General features: G+C 32.7%; 1 long non-coding RNA gene across 3 annotated transcripts in view; it reads right to left on the minus strand.

The window, feature by feature from the left end:
* The window catches only part of LOC110627140, a 41,130-nt gene extending 23,737 nt beyond the window's left edge, over nt 1-17,393 (minus strand). For all 3 annotated transcript variants that reach the window (XR_006352607.1, XR_006352605.1, XR_006352606.1), the window contains exon 1: nt 16,312-17,393. This is a non-coding gene — a long non-coding RNA (uncharacterized LOC110627140). The remainder of the gene's footprint in view (nt 1-16,311) is intronic.
* Nucleotides 17,394-25,055: the final 7,662 nt, after the last annotated feature.

The following is a 25,055-nucleotide window of genomic DNA, read 5'->3' on the forward strand; positions in this document are numbered from 1 at the left end:
TCCTATTCCCAATTCTGCTAGTCTTTTAGTTAACTCATCAATTATCTCAAAATGATTTTTTTTTTACTAGTTTTAAGCCTAGATTTTCATACTCCATGGGTTTAAATAGGACTTTCTTTTCTAAATTAAGATTAGAAGTTTCTCCTCTTTCCATTTTAGGAATGTAGTTGGTCGTTGTTTTAAACTTTGAGACTTGGTTTTCTACCCTACTAAGTTGTTGACCAATAGTATGGAGACATAAGTTTGTGATTTGTAGGAGACATCAGCGAGAGGAGGATGCACATCTTTTATTATTTTTCCCTTGCTTTTTAATAAAATTCCTATATGTTGATTCAAGTGTGTTGAGGAAAATTGTGTCATCAAAATCATGAAACTTTCTTCCTTCTATGAAAAGACAATGCTTTAAAAATTCATGGAAAGTTTTAATCCCTTCCTTTTGCTTATAGGCTTCGAATCTTTTAAACCAAAACCTTTGTTCATTTTCAAGGAAGTTAGACACAAAACCATTTATTAAATGGTGCTTCTTTTCTTTCTGATACCATTATTTTAAATGGTCTAATAACAATATTTTCTTTGTCAAAGCCCATGTCTGAAAGAGTAGGGCTTTCTTTTTCATAAACTAACTGAGCAATTTTTTCTTCTATCCTATGTACTCCACCTATCGAATTGCTCCTATTAAGAGCCTCGAATGAAGATATTGAAGATCTAGGTGGTAAAGGTTCAGAAGCTATAGATGTTCCGGAGAACGATCTTCTCGCATCTATAATACTTCTATTTCTAGCAAAAGAGATCGCTATTGTTCCTTCCTTGGTTTCAATTATAAACTGCAACGAAATAGAATCCTCCTTTTTAGGAGGTACAGCTTCCTCTAAAATCCAATTCTCAGGTAGATTAATATGATCCCACTATATAGATTTTGAAACCATAAGATTTCCTCTAGATAGATTTGTCACAAATAAGGTAGTAGTTCCTTTAGGAGTAATCAATTTAGTTGCTTCTTCCCTTAGATTAGGTACTACCATGTTAATTGCCTTATAATAAATCCTATAAATTAGGATTATATTTTCAGATCCTAGCATCATACCATAACCAGAGATTTTAATGTCCAATAACAATGCATTCATTATGTGTGGATCTATCAAAGACAGAGTGAGGTTTGGATAACAATAGAAATAGATAGGTCTATCACATAAAGAAGATTTTATAACTCATAATGAGGAGTCATTAAACTTACTATGCTTTTTATCTTTGATACAAAGTATGGCTAAGGTATTTAAACCTAGCCTAATTGCAAGTTTTAATACAACTTGTACTATTCCCACATGTAGGAATAGATATTTTTATTAATATATCTCTATAACCTCTTCAGAAAATAAGCTCAATAACAAGAACTCTTCATGGACAGGTGTTACTTGTTCCACCGTTTGACAACATAATCTGATTTCAAAACAAAGTTGGAGTTTGATTTATAGACGAGATTAGCCAAAATAGATGGTAATTTCCAATTGTTTAGATTACTATCTATATTAGATACTAGCAAAATTTTTATTTGTTTTTTTTATTTTTTCTTTTTACTGCTACTTCCTCTTGAACTACTAAGGAAGAGAGACAAAAAAAGTTTTCAAATAATCTATCCATAAATTCAAATCACTGTCAACAATTTTCTCACAACAGCAATGGATATGCGACTTGGGTATCACTAGACTCTATGGATAGACCTTCTCCAACCAGACTCTGATACCAATAGGAGAAGCTAGCGCAAGATTATCAGTGAAACCCAACTCTTGTACCCACTTTTATAAAGGTAAATATTTATCATCATTTTACACACTTGCACAAACGATTTGAGCGTAAAAACTCGGGAGTGACTATTTTGGGATTGGAAAATCTCAAATATGCCCACTTAGCAAACATCTTCTTAAGCTCCAAGACCCACTTTTATAAAGATAAACATTTATCGTCATTTCACGCACTTGCACAAATGATTTGCGCGTATAAACTTGCATGTGACTATTTTGGAGTTTGAAAATATTAAATATGCCCTTAGTTGGCAAACTTATTCCGAAGCTAGAGGACCTACTTTTGTAAAGGTAAACATTTATCGTTATTTTATGCACTTGCACAAATAATTTGCACGAAAAAACTTGCGTGTGACCATTTTGAGGTTTTGAAATATCAAATATGTCCTTAGTTGGCAAACTTATTCCCAAGCTCCAAGACCCACTTTCCTAAAGGTAAACATTTATCGTCATTTTGTGCACTTGCACAAATGATTTTTGCATAAAAACTTGCGCGTAGCAATTTTGGGGTTGGAAAACATTAAATATACCCTTAGTAGGCAAACTTGTCCCGGAGTTCCGAGACCCACTTTTGTAAAGGTAAACATTTATCGTCATTTCGCGCACTTGCACAAATGATTTGAGCGTAAAAACTCACGAGTGACCATTTTGGGGTTGGAAAACATCAAATATGTCCTTAGTTGGCAAACTTCTTCTGAAGCTCCAAGACCCACTTCTGTAAAGGAAAACATTTATTGTCATTTCGTGCACTTGCACAAATGATTGCACTTAAAAACTTGTGTCTGACCATTTTGCGATTGGAAAACATTAAATACACTCTTAGTTGGCAAACTTGTTCCGGAGCTCCGGGACCCACTTTGTAAAAGTAAACATTATCATCATTTCGCACACTTGCACAAATGATTTGAGCATAAAAACTCACGAATGACCATTTTAGGGTTGGAAAATATCAAATGTCCTTAGTTAGCAAACTCCTTCCGAAGCTCCAAGACCCACTTGTAAAGGCAACCATTTATTGTTATTTCATGTACTTGCACAAATGATTTGCACATAAAAACTTGTGTTTTACCATTTTAGGGTTGGAAAATGTTAAATATGCCCGTAGTTGGCAAACTTGTTCCGAAACTCTAAAACCCACTTTCGTAAAGATAAACATTTATCGTCATTTTACGCACTTGCACAAATGATTTGCACGTAAAAACTTGTGTGTGACTATTTTAGAACTAGAAAACATTAAATATACCCTTAGTTGGCAAACTTTTTTCAAAGCTCCAGCTTACTAATAAGCAAGGAGTATTAGTTTTTAAACGAGAATTAGTAAGTGAAGAATCTGAATTATTTGAGAATTATCTAGAAATCCATAATCAGTATTGTGATCGTAGTGTATCAGAGAATTTTAGCTTTATTTAATAATATTAGTGAGTTCTTGTATAGTTTAATTAGATATAATAATTTTTAATCAAAGAGTCTTTCGCTAGCTTCTCCTATTGGTATCGAAACCTTGTTGGAAAATGTCTATCCATAGAGTCTAGTGAAACCCAAGTTGCGTATTCGTTGCCGCCGTGAAAAAATTGTTTGAAGGTTTTAGGAGTAAATCGTTTGACCGTGATCTAGATTTATGAATAGATTATTTGAAAATTTTTCTGGTCTTTCTAGGAGTACTATTCAAGAGGAAGTACTAGTGAAAAGAAAAAATCAAAAACAAATAAATATTGCTAGTATTTAATATAGATAGTAATTTAAACAATTGGAAGTTACCATCTATTTCTACTAATCTCATCTATAAAGCAAACTCGGATTATGTTGTAAAAATGGTGGAACAAGCAACATCTATCCATGAAGGGTTCTAGTCATTGAGCTTATTGTCTAAAGAGCTCATAGAGAAATATCAAGAAAAATACCTATTCCTACATATGGGAATGGTACAAGTTCCATTAGAACCTACAACTAGGCTAGATTTAAATACATCAGCCATGTTTTGTGTCAAAGATAAAAGGCATAGTAAATTTAATGACTCCTTATTATGAGTTATAGAATCTTCTTTATGTGATGGACCTGTCTATTTCTCTTGTTATCCAAACCCCACTCTGCCTTTAATAGATCCACACATAATAAAGGTATTGTCATTGAACATCAAAATCTCTAGTTATGATATGATGCCTAAATCTGAAAATATAATCCTAATTTATAAGATTCATTATAAGGCAATAAATACGGTAGTACCTAATTATGGAACCATAACATAATTGGAAATAGGAGGAGATTCAAAAAAGAAATCTATTGTTCCATTAACTATGGAACCAGAAAGAAATCTATTGTTCCATTAACTATGGAACCAGAACAATCTAAAATACTCTCCTAATTCAGAAGAAGAAAATGAAAAGTATATAGATAAAATAGAATATATGCTTAAAGCATCATATTCTAATCAGATTAATAGGACAACGTATCCTAAACCACAAGCAACCATAGAAGTTAAGCATTATCATCCAAGGCCTTCCCCTGTGAACTTACAATATGACGATGCGAATTATAACTTCGTTCAGTATGATAGTTCATCTATTATAGAATGGAATATTGACAGATTATTTGATTACCAGATTAAAAATGTCTTTCAATATATGACTATGTATACAACAGCCTCAAAAGCAAAAGGCAACAATGATCCAACTAGAGCAAAAGCCTTAATGCAGGCTTTACAGGACAACTTAAAAGTTGGTAAAACTTCTCCATATCAAATGAAAGAAAAATGCAGATATTTAACGTAGTAAAACAAGAAGGCACTAAAACAATACAAGACTGCATTAATACCCTTTTATATACTATAGGGATGCATTTTATTGAACCAGCCAGTATGTATATGGATCAGTCACAAAAACAATTAATGAATTTAAAATGTTCAGACTTGTCTTATCTCTTAGCCCCAATTCATAAAGAAAATCAATTCCTTTTAAACATACAAGTAAATAAATAAAAAAAGAAACCACAAAGCTTAAAATTGTGAAGATGAAGTAACAAACCCATGATACCTGCAGGATACGTCTTTGATGTGAGTACAATCATGGATGGTAAGAGAAAGAATAAAGGAAGAGGTAGCATTATCTCAAGAACCAATTACAAGATATGAGAGTCAAAAAGTTTAAGAAATCACTTTAAATTTATATTGGCAGAATGTTAGAGGGAATGGAAGCTCAAGATATATTAAAGGTCAATGGAGTTCCATCTAATCAAATCAAATTGGGTTGAATATGCAAGAAGGATTCTACTCATTTTTAATTAATTATTTCAAGTTGGAAGAGTAAACTTTTGAATAGCCACTAAATATATTTTTACATACGGGCTTTATTTGCGTTGACATACTTAAATAGCTTAGTTTTTTACTGTTTTAATATTATTTAAATATTAGACTAATTTGTTTTGGTGTAAGGCCCAAGTGTAAGACCTAATCTAATTATTCAGATTCAATGAACTTGAACAAATATAATTACCCTCTCTAAAAAACGTGATGGGGCGATTTTCTGAATAAAAAACGATTTGTTGAGTTTAAAACTCTTCTCCAAGATTTGGCTTTGGTTTGAATCTGTATTACATTGAGAATTGGTCTTCATAAAGAAATTTGCATAATAGTGAATTTCTGTTCTTGACTTCTTAATCAACCAATTACTTGCATTTCCATTTGCATTAGTTATTTGAGGTTCAATAAATACTATAATTATTTTGATTATATTCATGCCTGGACAGGAGCTATTTTATATGAGAATAGACAAAGAAAATTTAGTTGCTTCATGCAATTCCAATTGGATAAAAAAGAAGCTGAAATTTTCCCCCTTAGTTCCACAATTAGTTTTTCAACTAGGGATTATTTCCTATCACCTCACCTAATAAGGTAAGATTAATATATGAACAATTTACTGAAACAAACAGAGCCTTAAAGGACCCAAGACTATTATTCACAATCCTTTACAAAATACCTTGGATTGTCATATAAGACTATATTATTGCCACCAAAAAACAGAAAAAATTTAATGAATTCTCAATAGAATAGAAAGAATACCCTAGCTAACAAGGGGAATCATGATTAAATAGTGGAATAAATATAAATTTTTTGAGACCCCATCAGTCTATAGTAATAAAGGATTAATTTGCTTGGCCAAAAAGCCAAATTCATCCAAAACCACTTCATCTCCTAATCTATTAGAATTCTTCATAGACTTATTACAATCTGCCATAAGAGAAGAATTAAAAAAATAATTATTCATTGCACTAAGAGATATGGACGAATCTACCAACTCAAAAGCAATGGCAGAATGCTCGAGTTTAAAAGCCAAAGGAGAATGTTTAAAATAAAGATTTAACAGGATGAAAGACAGTGACTCAGAGGATGAGGACAACATGTCAGAACAATTATTGATGGACTGCCAGGACCCTTATGAATTATGAAAGACACTAAAAGATTCCCTAAGCACTCCACTAAGTGGTCCCTAAAAAGGTGACAAAATGATAACGTAAGTCATAATGATCAAGAGATTCCATCCACTAATATAAATAGCCATGTGATGTAAATAATTGCCAACTTTTTCTTTCAGAGTGTTCTTGTGTGTGTTTACATTTCGTGAAGTCCTTGTAAGTATTTGAAGAATGTACAATTACTACTATCAATAAAATTTTCAAATTTATGGTCTTAAAGCGGCTTGAAACTCAAATAGATGAATTAGGTGAAAGAATTCGACAACTCCGAAATAATGTTGTGCGGATTGCTAAACAAGAAAACCTTCCGGTAAAAGAATTATTAGGAAAAAAAAAAGATTTATTAGAACCTTCTGGCAAGTCCAATTACTAGGTATACTATTCCAAGTCATCGTCTGCAAACATTCCACTTTCTGAAATCAAGCCAACTAGTTGAAAACTGTACTCAAACTACCAAGACGACGCTGTAAGATTTTAGTGAATATATATGTTTAGTTTTATTAAACATGTTGTGCAGAAACTACTTTTAATAGATCTTACTAATACGCAAGAAATATTAATTTTCAAATGAAAATTAGTAAGTGAAGAGTTCAAATTATTTGAGAATTGTCTAGAAATCCATAATCAGTATTCTAACTGTAGAGAGCAACAGAAAAATTAGCTTTGTTTAATGTTATTATAAAATTTTTTAGATAGTTTAATTAGAGATAATAATTTTTAATCTAATAATTGCACTAACTTCCCCTGTTGGCATCAAAGCCTGGTTGGAGAAGGTCTATCCATACAAAAGTGTATCCCGAAGCTCCGAAATAAGTTTGCCGATTAAGGGCATATTTAATATTTTTCAACCCAAAATGGTCACATACAAGTTTTTATACGCAAAATCATTTGTGCAAGTGTGCGAAATGACGATAAATATTTATTTTTACAAAAGTAAGTCCCGGAACTCCGAAACAAGTTTACCCATTAAGGACATAATTGATGTTTCCAAACCCCAAAATAGTTATTTGCAAGTTTTTATGCGCAAATCATTTGTACAAGCGCGCAAAATGACGATAAATATTTACCTTTACAAAAGTGAATCCCGGAGCTCCGAAACAATTTTGCCAACTGAGGGCATATTTAATGTTTTCTAACCCTAAAATGATTACACGCAAATCATTTGTGTAAGTGCGCGAAATGACGATAAATGTTTATCTTTACAAAAGTGGAACCCGAAGCTATGGAACAAGTTTGCCAAATAAGGACATATTTGATGTTTCTAAACCTCAAAATGATCACTTGCAAGTTATTACACGTAAATCATGTATACAAGTGCGCAAAATAACAATAATTCCTTAAGCCTTCAAATAATTTTTTCACGGCGATAACGGATATGCGACTTGGATTTCACTAGACTATGTGAATAGACCTTCTCCAACAAGACTCTGATACCAATAGGGGAAGCTAACGCAAGATTCTTTTATTAAAAATTATTATCTCTAATTAAACTATCTAAAAACTTAATAATAATATCAAACAAAACTAAAGTTTTTTTTATACTCTTTACAATCACAATAATGATGATGGGTTTTTAAATGATTATCAAATAATTCAAACCCTTCACTTACTAATTTTCATTTAAAAGCTAATACTTCCTGCTTATTAGTAACATATATTAAAAGTACTTTTTGCACAATATCATTAATAAAACTAATCATATATTTACAAAAATCTTACAGTCATCTTGGTCATTCGGGTGCAGTTTCCAACCAATAGTCCAAGGTTCTCCTAATAAATCTTTTTTTTCTCAATAATTTTTCTACTAGGTTTTTTTTGTCTAGTAATCAGCACAACATCATCTCGGAGTTGCTGAATTCTTTCATTTAATTCATCTATTTGAGTTTTAAGTCGTTTTAGGATTATAAATTTGAAAATTTTATTGATAATAGTAATTGTACAAACACACTCCAAACACTCATAAGAACCTACAAAATGTAGAAAACACACTCAAAACACTCTGAAATAAAAGCTTGACACTTATTTACATTGCATAGCTATTTATATTAGTGGATGGAATCTTTTGATCGTCAAGGCTCACGTCATCGTTTTTGTCACTATTTTAGAGACCACTTAGTGGAGTGCTCAGGAAATTTTTTAGTACCTTTTATTATTCATAAGAGTCCGAGCAGTCCATCAATAATTGTTCTGACATGTTATCCTCATCCTCTAAGTCAGTGTCTTTCATACTATCAAATCTTGATTTTGAACATTCTCCTTTGGCTTTTAAGCTGGAGGATTCTGCCATTACTTTTGAGTTGGCAGATTTGTCTATATCTCCTAGTGCAGTGAATAATTGTTTCTACAATTCTTCTCTTGGACAGATTCTAACAAGCCTTTAAAGAATTATGATGGATTGAGAGATGATGTGGTTTTAGATGAATTTAGCTTTTTAGCCCAACAAATTAATCCTTTATTACTATAGACTGATAGGGTCTCAAAAAATTCATATTTATTCCACTATTTAATCATGATTCTCATTGTTAGCCAATGTATTCTTTCTATTGAGAATTCATTAAATTTTTTCTATTTTTTTGTGGCAATAATACAGTCTCATATGACAATTCAAGGTATTTTATAAAGAATTGTGAATAAGAGTCTTGAGTCCTTTAAAGCTCTGTTTGTTTCAACAAATTGTTCATATATTGATCTTACCTTATTAGGTGAGGTGATAGGAAATAATCTCTAGTTGAAAAACCAATCGTGGAACAAGGGAGAAAATCCCAACTTTCTTTATCTAGTTGGAATTGCATGAACCAGCTGAATTTTCTTTGTCTATTCTCATATAAAAGGGCTTCTGTCCAGGCATGAATATAATCACAATAACTATAGTATCTATTGAACCCCAAATAACTAATACAAATAACTGATGCAAATGGAAACGCAAGTAATTGATTGATTAAGAAATCAAAAACAGAAATTCACTATTATGCAAATTCCTTGATGAAGATCAATTCTTAATGCAGTAGAGATTCAAGCCAAAGCCAAATCGTGGAGAAGCGTTTCAAACTCAAACAAATCATTTTTCATTTAGAAAATCACCCCATCACGTTTTTTGGAGAGGATAATTATATCTGCTCAAGTTAATTGAACCTGAACAATTAAACTAGGCCTTAAACTTGGACCCTACACCAAAATAAATAAGTCTAATACTTAAATAAATATTAAAACAGCAAAAAACTAAGCTATTTAAGCATGTCAATGCAAATATTGCCCATATATAAAAATACACTTAGTGGCTATCAAAAATTTACTCTTCCAACTTAAAATAATTAATTAAAAATGAGTAGGATCTTTTTGCATATTCAGCCCAATTTGATTAGACGAAACTCCATTGGCCTTCAATGCATCTTGAGCTTCCATTCCCTCTATTGCCAATATAAATTTAAAGTGATACCTTAAACTTTTTGACTCTCAATTTTGTAATTGGTCCTTGAAGTAATGTTACATCTTCCTTTGCTCTTTTTCTCTTACCGTCCATAATTGTGCTCACATCAAGACGTACCCTACAAGTATCATGGGTTTGTCACTTCATCTTCACAATTTTAAGCTCTTTGGCCTCTTTTTTCATTTATTTACTTGTATGTTTAAAAAGAATTGATTTTCTTTATGAATTGGGGCTTGGAGATATCTATTTAAATGCAATGAATGATTCCAACTGCTCAAATTTTAGGCAAATATGATCTGGAAATATGTAATACATCCACTGGCAGTGATATTATTATGCAATGTGAGATTTGATTCTGCTATTAAACAGACTATTGTTGATTGAAGATGGTCATTACATCTGACTAGCATTGAACTGAGTACATGATTTGTCCATTGTGTAAACTAATGCCCATCTGTTCTTTGTGCATTTTTGTCCTGCAATGATGTTATCTTCATTTTTATCATATTCTCTATTTTGTTATATTAACAGATGTTGTGTCAATTCCCAAGACAAATGAGAACCACTTCCGTCTCCACTCTGTTAGAGATGATGAGGCTAAGATATTAACAGCAAATTTGCTATTTGTGCTCATCTCTGCATTTTATTATCTGATAATACATTATTCTTTAGATTGAGGTGGCAAAAGTGGTTGAGAAACAAGCTAGCTTAGAACGACAATTGGAGTTAACTGAGACCCATCAACAGGAGGTACTTCAATTAGTACTTTATTTTGCATGCTTTCAGTCAACAAAATTTTCTTCATTTTATATTTAGATCAAGTAAAGTGATAAATTATCAGCGATTTTGGTTTGTGTATAAAAATTGAGCATGGTTGCTATTCTATGAGAAAATACCCTCTACCATTTTTGTTATTTTGCTTATTGCAAGTTTCTTTTCTTTTTATTTTACATTGTTGTATTTGTAGTGAAAGGTGTTTTTCATGTTTGGGTAAAATAGCGTATGACTTCTTGTCAATGCCATTTATGGGTTGAATAATGCTATGCAGTTCAAGTTTAGCAAAGTCCGATTTGTTCAATTTGGCCAAAAGGTTATTCCTTTCCTATACACTTATGATGGTCGCGCTATCTGCTACCCAAACCCACTCATCAGGGCTAACAACAACATCAAGCTAGACCTAGAGACTAACAAAATTGCAGACTTCATCAAGTTTGATGTGGAAACATTGTCATGGTCATTGGAGGAAGGAATAGGGGGCAGACTGGAATTATAAAGAACAAAGAGAAGCACAAGGGGAGTTTCGAAACCATTCACATTGGAGGAAGGAATATGGGGCAGACTAGAGTTATAAAGAACAGAGAGAAGCACAAGGAGAGTTTCAAAACCATTCACATTCAAGATGCCTATGTTCATGAGTTTGCCACTCGCTTGGGCAATGACTTCACTATTGGAAAGGGTAACAAACCATGAGTGTCTCTCCCTAAGGGCAAGGGTATCAAGTTGTCTATCATTGAGGAGGCTAAACTTTATAAACATTGTTAAGTACTATAGATATATTCTAAACTTTCAACTTTATAAACATTATTAAGTGTTTATAAAGTATTTATGTGTATGAACATGAATTATAATGATTATGAATGATGTTTAATTTATATTGAATATATTTCTTAGTTGTAAATTATTTAGATTATACAGAGAATATGTTATGGATAATAGATAGATTAAATCCATAACAAACAAATTATATTTATATGTTATCTTATCTATATTATCTTATCTCTAGTATCTTATCTTATTTTATGCATTTGTTATTAGATTTCAGTGATATTATCTTAGGAGTTCTTTATCTAATACTTGCTTGTATTAAACTTCTACCCTAATTAGAAGTATTATGAATTGTATGAACCTCCACTATATAAGAGGTTTATTTTTATTCAATAAAGCAAACAAAATTTATTTCTAAAGTTGTGAAATTTAATACTCTCTCATATAGGTTTGAAGTGTTAAGGGCTCCCTCTAATGATCTCCTTTCCTATTAACCATAGTGTGACACGGTCAATAATCTAGGATCGTTAACAACTTGGTATCAAAACAAGGCGTCATGGGAGATCAATCCAATTTACAACATAAATTGGATTCTATATCCAATTATCTAAGGAACGGTATCAGCAACAATGTCATGAACAAAAAAAGATACGAGCTTTACTTGAAGTTATAAATAAGCATTTAACCTTAGTAGAAAAGGCGAAAGAAAAGTTGGTCATCTTGGGTAATTCAACAAATCTATAAGTTGAATACCTTCATATAACAATCATGTTTGAATGACTTAGCTCAACAAATCTTTGAATTAGTTCATACCTTCGACAGGAACGCAAACCAAAACCAAGATATATCAAGTAGTAGCCAACAAAATTTTGGTCACCAAGTGAATGAGAGGATAAAGATACCTGTGGTGCTCAAAATGCCAAAGTGGGCTTTTCCTCATGTGATGATGAAAAAGGGGCGTAGAGTTATTACTTTGGGTCTAGACACCCAAGTTTGAAAATTATTAGTTGGTTGACAAGACTGCCATAAATCTGAAGCTACATAGGAGTCGAACAATTATTTCCAAACTGCATATTCTACCTGTGAGCTTGAGGACAAACTCTTTATCCAGGAGGAGAGTGATATTATGGATAAAGGATAGATTAAATCCATAACAAACAGATTATATTTATCTATTAACTTACCTATGCTATCTTATCTTATCTCTAGTATCTTCCCTTATCTTATGCATTAGTTATTAGATTTTTGTTATCTTATCATAGGAGTTCTTTATCTAATAGTTGTTCATATTAGACTTATACTCTAACTAGAAGTATTATGATTGTATGAACCTCCACTATACAAGAGGTTTATTTTTATTCAATAACACAAGCAGGATTTATTCTTAAAATTATGAGATTTAAGACTCTCATTAACGAGTCTGAGGTGTTAAGAGCTCTCTCTTATGAGCTCCTTTCCTATTTACCATATTGTGACGGGATCCATAATCCGAGACCGTAACTTGGTATCAAAGCAAGGCGTCATGAGAGATTGATCAAGCATAATTTAACCACATTTTTATTATATTTATTACTGTTTATTTACACATTTTTCTAGCTTAATTTGTGTTTTTGTTATGTTTTTACAGAAAAGGAAGAAATTGGAAAGTTGGAGAAAAAGTGAAGAAAAAGCTGGAAAAGTGATTGGGTCAAAGTGATTTGCCCAAATCACTCGCAGAGACTGGCCAAATTACTCGCAGAGACAGAGACAGAAACTGGACTGAATCCCAGAAAGCGATTGGGGCAGATCGAGCAAGTGATCTGCCCAAATCACCTTGACAGCAGAGGCGGGAAAACAGCAGGGAACCGAATTTCGAATTTTCAGAAGTCTAAATCCAACTAAATCACTACCAACACAATTCCAAGAGCCACGAAAGAGTTTCTCACCTAAGGAATTCCAGTTGCAATTAAATTCAACATCAAAAGAGGAATCACAAGCCAAATTAAAAAGGGATTTCAAAACCCTAGAAGGATGGAATTCTTCAGCTATAAAAGGGCAGCCTCCAAACCAGCAAAAGGATATCTCATCTTCAGCAATTCTGCAGAAAATACAGCAATTTCTTCTTCTTTTCTTTCTTCTTCCTTTTGTGATTTTGTCCACCATAAGTGGCTAAATCCAATCTTTTCTAGTTGAAGTTGGAAAATTCAGATTTGTGATGAATTGGGAGATTTAAATCTCCATTGTTAAACTTCTATTTATTTTCAATATTTATGCAATTTGATCTTTCTATAATTGTTGCTTTGCTTTTAGAATCAATTTAGGCCTATTTTTTTAATTGTTTGAGTAACAATTGTTTGAATAATTTAGGTCCGTAATTGATTAGATTATTTAAACACACATTTAATCAAGTTGCATAATCTAAACTTGACCACGCGGTTGGCAAGGTTAGAATTAGGTTTCTCTAAGTCTTAATGCAGTTAACAGTTGTTCGATGCTAAAAGCCCCAAGGACGTTCCTTGGCAACTTGTTAACTAGTGTTTGATTAGCGAACGTTTCCTAATCAAACTAGAACTAAGGAGGAATTTGGATTGTGAGAAGCGTCTTCCACATCCTAAACTAATTTATTGAAATAAATAGGAGTATCGAAAAGATCAATGATCAATTCTAAACAAACTGAAATAGATCCATTCTTCAACTAGAATTCTTCTCCTATTGAAATTCTCATCTATTTAAATTATTGCTTTCTCTTGCTATTTAGTTTTAATCATCAAAACAAAACCCCCCTCTTTTAATTTCTTGTTATTTACTTGTCCAAGTCATTAGTAGGAAAATTCGTAGTGTCAAATCCCTGTGGTTCGACCCTATTGCCACTATCTACAAGTTAATTGTTGATTGTTTAATAGGTTTATTTTTTACGGCTTCGACAACCGCTATCAGAGATCAATCTAGTTTATAACAGAAATTGGATTCCTATATCCAATTATCTGAGGAACGGTATCAACAACAATATTGTGAACAAAAAAAGATATGAGTTTTGCTTAAAGCTATAGCTAAGCATTTAACCTTAGCAGAAAAGGCGAAAGAAAAGTCAGTCGTCATGGGCGATTCAACAAATTTATCAAGAAGTTAAATTCCTTCATACAACGATCACATTTGAATGACTTAGCTCAGCAAATCTTTAAACTAGTTCATAACCAGAACCAGGATATATCCAGCAGTAGCCAACAAAATTTTGGTCAATAAGTGAATGAGAGGATAGAGGTACCTGTGGTGCCCCAAAATGCCAAAGTTGGCTTTTCTTCGTGTGATGATCAAAAGGGGCATAGAGTTGTTGCTTTTGGTCTAGACACCCAAGTTTGGAAATTATTAATTAGTTGGCAAGGATGTCCTCAATTTGAAGCTACATGAGAGTCGTACAATTATTTTTCAGGCTGCATATTCTACCTTTGAACTTGAGGATAAGCTCTTTTTCCATAAGGGAACTGATGTTATGGATAACGGATATATTAAATCCGTAACAAATAAATTATATTTATATGTTATCTTATCTCTGCTATTTTATCTTATCTCTAGTATCTTATCTTATATTATGCATTTGTTATTAAATTTTTGTTATCTTATCTTAAGAGTGTTTTATCTAATAGTTGCTTGTATTAGACTTCTACTTTAATTAGAAATATTATGATTTGTATAAACCTCCACAATAAAGCAGAATCTATTCCTAAAATTGTGAGATTTAAGACTCTCGTTAACGAGTCTGAGGTGTTAAGAGCTCACTCTAATGAGCTCCTTTCCTATTAACTATACCGTAACGCGATCCATAATTTGAGACCATAACAGAATCTCTAAATAAAAACAGAAAATTATTTTGTTGATGATAATAAATATCATTGAGAATATAAATAATTTTGCGACAGATTTGCGACAACTTTTGTTAAAATAGTCTTAATATTTCTGACGGATTTCCGACGGCTATTTTCCATCGCTAATTATTTCCAACATATTGACAACGGATTGGTTATTAGATGGATTTTGCTTTTTCCAATGGATTTAGCGATGAGCAAAGTTGGTCACTAATGTTTCCAACGGAATAATCTATCACAAATATTTTCAACGAATTTCATATCCATCGAAAAAAAACTAGAGACAAGTCTTTAAGCGACGGATCTTAGGCCGTCGAAAATCCGTTGCTGATACTTTCAACAACGGATTTTGGCTATCAGCGATGGAAAATTCCGTTGCTGATAGTCTATTTTTTGTAGTGCATCAAACACTTTTCACAAAGATGCCCAACAACACAAGGGAACCAATGGAAAATATCAACTAATATAAGGGGTAAATATCTCATCACAAAAGCAAAAAATAGCTTTATTATCGGAAGGGAATGATCCTTGAATTAGGTCCAACCTACACTAAAAATACACTTCAATTAATTAACTTGCCCCGCAGTAGAAGCTTGGATACAATGTATAAATCAATAGGATAGCCTACACTAAAAATACACTTCAATATTTAGCTCAATTCATGTGGGAAAGAACTAGGAAAGTTTGTCACAAAAAAAATCAGTTAAATATGTATAAGGAAAGGGGAGTTTCATTGATGAGATTTGAACTCATAGTGACAGTTCCTAGATTTCACAATATGAAAATTAAAAGATAACAAAAAAGCATCTAAGTCTCACCTAATATTGTCTCCATCCACCTATGAACTTCATTTTGCCAAATAAAGATCAAGTAGTCTACTTCTATTCAAGATTCTAAATTCCAACATGTACCAAACCCATAATTAGATAAGCAAGACCACCATGCAGGCTTTAGGGAGGAAAAAGAAAGGGAAAAAACCCAGAAATGAGATTGAACTCCTGAAATTTATAAGAATTCTCTCTAGCTATCTCAGCAATTTCCACAACCAAGCAACAACAAAATCTAAATCCATGAAATTTATTTATTTTCTTTCACACCTTGGATTGATATTGAAAAAATTGCTGGTAATAATAAAATTAATGACCATTCCCTTCTCTGGTTTTTAGTTAATGACTCAAGTGAAACAATATAATAGCAATAAAATTAACAGTCAATTCCTAAACCCACTAACCTGCACAGACGGAATAACAATAGTTAGAGCAGTGAAGAATGATGAGGAATTAAACACTAATCTGAAAAGCCAAAAGAAAAAAAAAAAAATCATATCAGCAAGCCCATACCCATAGAACATCAAATTAACAAACTATCAACACAAATAAACAGAAATATATTAAATCAACACTATACCAAGAGAATGAGAGTGAGAGTGAGAGTGAGAGTGAGGGGCTAGGGCGAGCATTACTCCTTTAATCTGCTGCTGAATCATTGTTGGGACAACTAAGTAGTAAAATAATAGCAAGAAACTATCACTGCACACACTCAAAACTCATATTCTCGTGACAGAACCATGCATCCTAGGTGTGTACAGCATTATAAGCAAAGCATTTTAACAGATTTACTCACTATCAGTGTATATTCAGTAACTAAACTTCATGCTCACCACATCAAAACAATCAAAAGAGATAGAAATTCCATTTCAAAAAGGAAGCCCCAACAAATCAATTTTTATACCTATATCGCCGAGAATGATCTGACAGAAATTCCATGTCAAAAAAAGCCCCAATAAATAAATTTGTCTACCTGTATCACCGTGAATGATCTGGAATAAGGGGGTAAGAGTTTCAACTGTGGGATTTAAATCGGTGCAAAGCTGGTCTGTGTGCAGTCGTCCGGGTGTACTGTCGTCTGTCTCTTATTTGGTGCCACGAAGAACGATGATTGAGACGTCCCACATGCGTCGTGTTCAAATCCAGAAACCAAACAGAGATCGATGCTACAGAGGGGTCTTCGTGAGCTGGTATAGACAGCAGCTTTAAGGATGAGTGAAATTTTTGGCTTGTTTCCATGGATATCGAAGGTAAGGTCTGGTTTTGTGGTGGAGGAGCGGGCTGGGTAAGAGTTGGTTTTGAGGGGAATGGAGATGAGTTGGGTCTTGTTCAGGAGAGTGAGGGTAAGTGACGAGGGTGGGTAATCGACGGAGACGGAGAGTGAGCGATCGCTGTCGAGTTTTGAGAGAACGATGGACATAGAGAGTGAAGATGGCAAGCTGGTGGAGAGGGAAATAATTGGAGGTGTGGGTCTCGATACTGACAGTCAAGGATTTATAATAGTTATTAAGATTTTATATAATTATGATCAATTATATTATCTGTTGTTATTTTTAGATTATTAATAATAAAATTTTAATTTTATTATTAATGACTTTTAGAGAAGATTTTGAAAAGGTCGAGTCAGAGAAGAAAGTATTGTAGAGTGAGTGGCAAATGAACTTAAGAGGACTAGAAGAGATTCACGAGAGACTACAACAATAGGACAATTTGACGACTCATTTTAAAGCGTTAAAAGACAATTTTTAAGTTAAAAAATAAAATATATATATATATAATAAATTTTCAGTTCAATTTAATTTGATTATTTTTTTATCAAAATTAAATTAAATTGAATTAATTTATTTTATTTTCATTTTTATTTTTTTATTGAAGTATTTAATTAGTAGAGATGTGTTCTGCTCCAATTATTTTTTTATTTAATAGTGATGGTTCTTTTTTTTTTTAAGTTGCATGAAATTAGAAAATCAATTATTAATCTTGTCAACTTTAGTGATTTATTTTTCATAATATAAGTTAGTAATTTTTCAAAACAAATTACTCTCCACAGTGACATTTTGAAAGAATATCACAAATTAATCATCAATCAAAAAAGTCCTAATGATATTTATATGGATTAAAATTTTATCAACAAAATAAAAATAAATAAATACCGTTTAAGAAAGTTTTGATACTGTTTTTAAATTGTGCATAAAAGAGAAAAGTCATAAATAATTTATCATTCTTTCAGGGGCATTTTAGAGAGTCACCACTCACCGATAAGATGTCATTTTAAGACATTTTGATACTATTTCTAAATTTTTTCAGAAATGTCCTGAAGACATGTCACAAGCAAATAACTATTTAGAGACATTTTTATAATATTACTATTTATAAATATTTTACAGATGAAATAAAGATGTTCATGTAACTTTGGTTTCAATAGAGGAAAAATTAATCATTTTTCAGTAATGTTTTCGAGTAATATCACAAATAAGATGTCATTTAGGGATCATTTAATAGAATATCATAAATAAATTCATTTTTAGGAACGTTATTATAATGTTGCTATATATAAATTTTTTACACACAAAATAAGAATATCACTATGAAGCATGGCACTAATTTCTAATTAGTGGAGAGAAAATTTATCTTCTTTTGGGGACGTTTTAGTGCAATATCATAAGATGCAATTCACGGAAATTTTGATGTTATCTCTAAAATTTTAAGAGACAGTTTAATAGAACATCACAAATAAATTTTTGTTTAGAGATATTTTCATAACGTCGCTATTTGTAAATATTTTACACACGAAATAAGAATATTGTTATAAAATTTGGCACCAATTTCTATATGATATAGGAAAAATCATCATCTTTTTAGAGACATTTTAGTGAAATGTCATAAATAATATGCTATATAGGAATATTTTGATACTGTCTCTAAAGTTTTCAAAGACGCTTTAATGAAATGTCACAAATAAATTCATCTTTAGCAACGTTTTCATATGTTGCTATCTATAAATATTTTACACACGAAATAAGAACATCGCTATAAAATGTGGGGCCAATTTCTAACTAGAAAAGGGAAAATTCATTGTCTTTTAGGGACATTTTAGTGAAATTTCACAAATAAGGTACTATTCGGTGACATGTTATGCTGCCTCTCAAGTTTTCAGAGACGATTTAGTGGAATGTCACCAATGAATTCCTCCTTACGGACATTTTCATAATGTCATTATCTGTAAATATTTTATACAAAATAAAAACGTTGCTATAAAACTTGACACTAATTTCTAACTAGGGGAGGGTAAATTCATCGTCTTTCAGCGATTTTTTAATGAAATGTCACGAACAATATGTTATTGAGGGATATTTTGATGCTTTAAATAAAGTTTTTAAATAAATTTTAGTGGAACGTCATAAATAAATTTCTCTTCAAGAATATTTTCATAATTTCACTATCTATAAATATTTTATATACAAAATTAGAATGTCACTATAAAACTTGACGCTAATTTCTAACTGGTGGAGGGAAATTCATCATCTTTCTAGGATATTTTAGTGAAATGTCACAAATAAAGTGTTATTTAGGGATATTTTGATACTGTTTTTAAAGTTTTTAAACATGTTTTAGTGAAACGTTACAAATAAAGTCATTTTTAGGGATATTTTTATGACGTTGCTATCTATAAATATTTTACACACAAAATAAGAATATTGTTATAAAGCATGGCGCTAATTTCTAATTATTGGAGGGAAAATTCATCTTCGTTTGGGGATGTTTTAATGTAATGTTACATATAAGATGTAATTAAGGGACATTCTCATGTTGTTTTTGGAGACAGTTTAGTGGAACGTCACAAATAAACTCATGTTTAGGGATGTTTCATAACATTGTTATCGGTAAATATTTTACACACGAAATAAGAATAACACTATAAAACTTGGCACCAATTTCTACCTAATGGAGGAAAAATCATCATCTTTTCAGGGACATTTTAGTGAAATGTCATAAATAATGTGCTATACAGGGACATTTTGATACTGTCTCTAAAGTTTTCAAAGACGCTTTAGTGGAATGTCAAAAATAAATTCATCTTTAGGAAAGTTTTCATAACGTCACCATCTGTAAATATTTTACACACGAAATAAGAACGTCACTATAAAGCGTGGGGCCAATTTCTAACTAGGAAAGGGAAAATTCATCATCTTTTAGGGATATTTTAGTAAAATATCATAAATAAGGTATTATTGAGGGACACATTGATGTTGTCTCTAAAGTTTTCAGAGACGATTTAGTAGAATATCACCAATAAATTCCTCCTTAAGGACATTTTCGTACTGTCATTATTTGTAAATATTTTACATATGAAATAAGAATGTCACTATAAAAATTGGCGCTAATTTCTAACTAGGGGAGGTAAAATATATCATCTTTCAGGGATGTTTTAGTAAAATGTCACAAACAATATGTTATTGAAGAATATTGTGATGCTATCAATAAAGTTTTAAATACAGTTTAGTGGAACGTCATAAATAAATTTCTCTTCAATAATGTTTTCATGATGTCGCTATCTGTAAATATTTTACACACGAAATTAGAATGTCACTATAAAACTTGACGCTAATTTCTAAGTGATGCAAGGAAATTTATCATTTTTTTAGGACATTTTAGTGAAATTTCACAAATAAGGTGTTACTTAGGGACATTTTGATACTATCTTTAAAGTTTTCAAAGATGTTTTAGTGGAATGTCACAAATAAAGTCATCTTTATAAATGTTTTTATGACGTTGCTATTTGTAAATATTTTTACACACGAAATAAAAATGTCATTATAAAGGTTGGTGTCAATTCCTAATTGGTGGAGGGAAAATTCAATGTCTTCTAGGAATATTTTAGAGAAATGTCACAAATAAGGTGTCATTCAGAGACATTATGATACTGTCTCTCACTATAAAATTTGGACTATCAGCGACGGATTTAGCGACAGAAATTACTTCTGTAGGAAAAAAGTTAGCGACGGATTAGCGATGAATACTTTATTTTTATATTTCCAACAGACTTGCAACAGATTTTAAAAAAATTAGCGATGGAATTTATTATGTCGCTAATCCGTCAGAAAATGCGAAGAATATAAAAAAAAAAAACTAATCATCTTTTTCATCCTCTTTTGATTTCAGCCGCACTCTTCTCTCCTCTCCTCAGTGTCGCACCCTTCTCCTTGTCGCTGTCGTCGTCGCTGCTGCTGTTTCCGCTGCTATCGCTCGTTGCTGCTACCATCATTGTTGTTGTTGCTGTTGCTCTTTGTTGCTGCTGTTCCTGCTGCAACTGCTATTATTGTCGTTGCTGCTGTTGTTGTCGCCGCTGTTGGATGCTCCTCTCAGAACACACTGCCACCGCTGTTGTCACTCCCGCTGTATGCCGCTCGTCGCTGTATGCCGCTCGTCGCTGCTGCCACTGCCACTACTGCTCAGAAATAAATAAAAGGTAAATATTCAATAATTACCTCCCAATTTTGATATGAATTTTTAGCTCCATTGTGGTCTAATAATATAAGTTTAATTATATTTGTTTTTATATTTTCCGATTATTGCCATATAAAAATACATGAAGTAGTAAAAGCTTAAATGTAAATATTCAATAATAAAATGGTTAGTGTAGTGATGATAATAGGTGGAACATTGAGTCCATAATTTGAATGCTAACAACTTTATTTAAAATCATGAATAGAACTTAAATAAAAGTTATGTTATAGGTGATTAGCCATGAGGTGAAAATTTAGCACATTAAAAAGACGAACTAAGTTGGATGCCTACATATGTTTTTCTTAGTTATGTAATTTTTGTCATGCCATCTTAACTGATTATGAAGTTTCTGCTTTATGGCTTCCTGAGAAGTTTTTCAAAGTTTCAACATGCAGTGGAGTGGTGCATGAAATATTTCTCCTTTTTCACTCAAAACTACATCAGAATATTGATATCAATTTTCGATGCATGAGAAATATAGCATGAGGTTACATCTGATGTAAAATTTATCTCATAGGGCCATGCAGAATTTAGAGCATTTACTGGATAAAAACAATTGTTTTCTGTTGTAGCAAGTGTGGGCCTGAACAATCTAATTTGGTGGGGTCTAATACTAGTTTTCAAACCAAGCTGAAATTTTTGATATCAAACCAGACCAGACTATTTATGAAAACCAACTCGAACAAAACTAAAACACTACAGTTTAGTTTGTCTTTTTAATATTAAAAATAGAATTGTCACCTTTCTCAGTCAACTCCTCCTTTCTTTCTCTTCTGGAAACTAAAAGTTGCATGCTGTAAGGTGATAAGGTTGAGATAATAAATTCATATTATGTTCCTCGATATTTAAACATTTAATTAAATAATTATTAATAATAAATTCATATAATATTTATTATTTATTATTTTATATGTAATTTATGCTGCATAAAAAATAGAGAAAGAGAAAATAATAAAATTATCTAAAATATTTATATTTATATTTATTATAAATTATCTTTATTTTATTAATTATAAAAATAATATTATTTAAAATTTTTATTTTAATTATTTTATTTAAATTTAATTATAAAATAAGATAAAGTTTATTAATAGTATTTTTTTTATAAAATATCGAGAATTAATTGATCAATTTTATCATATAATAAGATTAACTCTTTCTCTTTGTATATATCAATATTTATCTTACATTACTCTTACATGCAAATACTTTTATATTATGTAACTGAATATGATAGTAATTATTTTATTTGATATCAGAGATATTTATTCTTATTAACACCAAGAAATCCCTTTTCTCCTATATCAATTGATTGTAATTATTGTAATACCTGGCTAGACTCTAGCGTCGGAATTCCAACCTTCCGACGGAATCTCCATTGGAATCCGGAATCTTGGATGCCAGAACCTCTTAGAAGGGTAAAATATGTTTTTACAAAATGTTTTTCATGATTTTATTATTTGGTTTTGAGTTAAAGTTTTAAAATGAAAGAAAAATATTTTTGAGGGACAAGTCCAGATTCGGCCGCCGAACATGGTGCTGCTGCGGGAGCTTTCCTTTCGGCCCCCGAAGGTGGTCTGGCCAGCTACCTATAAGAGGCCTCCAGTCCGAAAATGAGGGAGTTTCTCTCTCCATTTTCGGGCAAATGTGAGTTCTTGCCCTTCCTTTGATGATTTTATGTTTTTCCTTCAAATTTTCATGAGTTTTCGCTTGTTTTTGAAGTTTTAAGCTTGGATCCAAGATTTTAAAGTTTGGGAGACCGTTTCTCCTCAACTCCAAGCTTGGGTTGCATCTACCTTAGATCTTCAAGAGGTAAGTGTAGATCATTGCCTTTTTATATGTTTTAAGTAAATTTTAAAAAGTGGTAAGGGTTAAAAATGCATGATATGGCTAGATCTAAGGTTATAGGCTTTGAGTTGGGTCTTGGTAAATGTATGCTCTCTCTTATGTTTTGGTGTCGTTTGTTGGAGTTTAGGCTAGTTCTTATACCCCTTATGCATGTTGGAGTGAGTATGCATATTGTGGAAAGTTGGGTGTGAGGATTGGAGAGTTTTGGGGCTAAAATGCATAGGGCAGAATTGGGTTCTGCCATTCTGGAGAATCCAGGTTCGGCCGCCGAAGCAGGATTCGGCCCCCGAAACTGCATGGGAGGCAGCCTTTTGGCCGCCGAACCTGCCCCCGAACGACCCCGACTTTCGGATCTGTAGAGGACCTTCGGCCGCCGAAGGTGCAGCCGAAAGTCCTTTGCCCAGCCTTCCTTTGCTTGTTTTACATGCATGTTTTGTGATGTTTTAAGGGGTTTTGAAAAGTGTTTAGAGTCATATAATAATTGTATTGGTCCCTCATTTGAGCCCACCTGTGTAGGATCGGACCATGGAGACCGTAGAGGCCTTCAGTGAGCCAACTGCGTCTTTATCAATCGAGCGTTAGCCAGAGGTGAGTAGAACTAAACTAATCTATTATTTTTAAGTAATCAAACTTTTGAGCATGTTCATGCATCGCGAATGCCATGTTTATAGGATGTCTGCATTAGAATTCACGAATATGATGCATTGCATATTTACTGTTATTGTGGATGGATGTTAGATGATCCACTAGCCCTCGAGCAGGTTATGATATGATACAGATACAGAAGACCAGGGCTGCTCTGTAATACCCGGCTAGACTCCGGTACCGGAATTCCTACCGTCCGGTAGAATTTGGGTGTCGGAAACCTCTAGAAGGGTAAAAGCATGTTTTTATAAAATGTTTTCATGTTTTTAATGTTTTAAGTATGATTTTAAATGAGTTTTTGCATGAAAATTTCTTTAAGGGAAAACCCAGGTTCGGCCGCCGAAACTCACTTTCGGCCGCCGAACATGCATGGACTTTGGGAGGCACGTTAGGCCCCCGAAAGTCTAAGAGAGGGAAGTGCAGGTTCGGCCGCCGAACCTTATGTTCGGCCGCCGAACATTGCATGGATGCGGAGGCACATTCGGCCCCCGAACGTGGCCTGGCCAGCCACTATAAAAGGGTCCCCTAGGTCCGCACGGGCGAGCTTTTTCTCTCCCATTGTCGGCCAAGGTGAGTCTCCACCGCTCCTCCCTCGATCTTGAGTGTTTCCTTTAGATCTTTCATGGTTTTAACGAGTTTATAACTTCGTTTTGAAGATTTGTGAGCTTTGAGCAAGTTTTGAGCAAGTTTTGAGTGCTTGGAGGTTCAAAGAGCTTAATCTCTCCATCTCCAAGCTAGGATCACTTTCCTCTCGTTTCTTCAAGAGGTAAGGGTCGATCTTGAACCCTTTTTATGTTTTAAACAAGTTTTAAGTAAGATCTATGGGTAGAAATGCATGTTTAGGACATATGTTGAGTTTATGGGTTATGTTGAGTTTTTGAGCAATGTAGCTTGATTGTGTGTGTATGAAGTGTTGTAGATGGGGTATATGCATGTTTGAGGCCCCTAGGAACTTGTATGTATGTTTTGGTTGAGAAATATGCATGATCTGTGGCTTTGGGAGGCAGGAGGTTCATTTGAACCAAGTTTCTGCCATTTGGCAGAAACCAGGTTCGGCAGCCGAAGGGAGTTTCGGCCGCCGAACCCCTCTTGTGAAGGCAGCTTTCGGCTGCCGAAGGTGCCCCCGAAAAGAGACTTTCGTCTCTGT

Source organism: Manihot esculenta, chromosome 11, assembly GCF_001659605.2.
Source record: "Manihot esculenta cultivar AM560-2 chromosome 11, M.esculenta_v8, whole genome shotgun sequence".
NCBI classification, from domain to species: domain Eukaryota; kingdom Viridiplantae; phylum Streptophyta; class Magnoliopsida; order Malpighiales; family Euphorbiaceae; genus Manihot; species Manihot esculenta.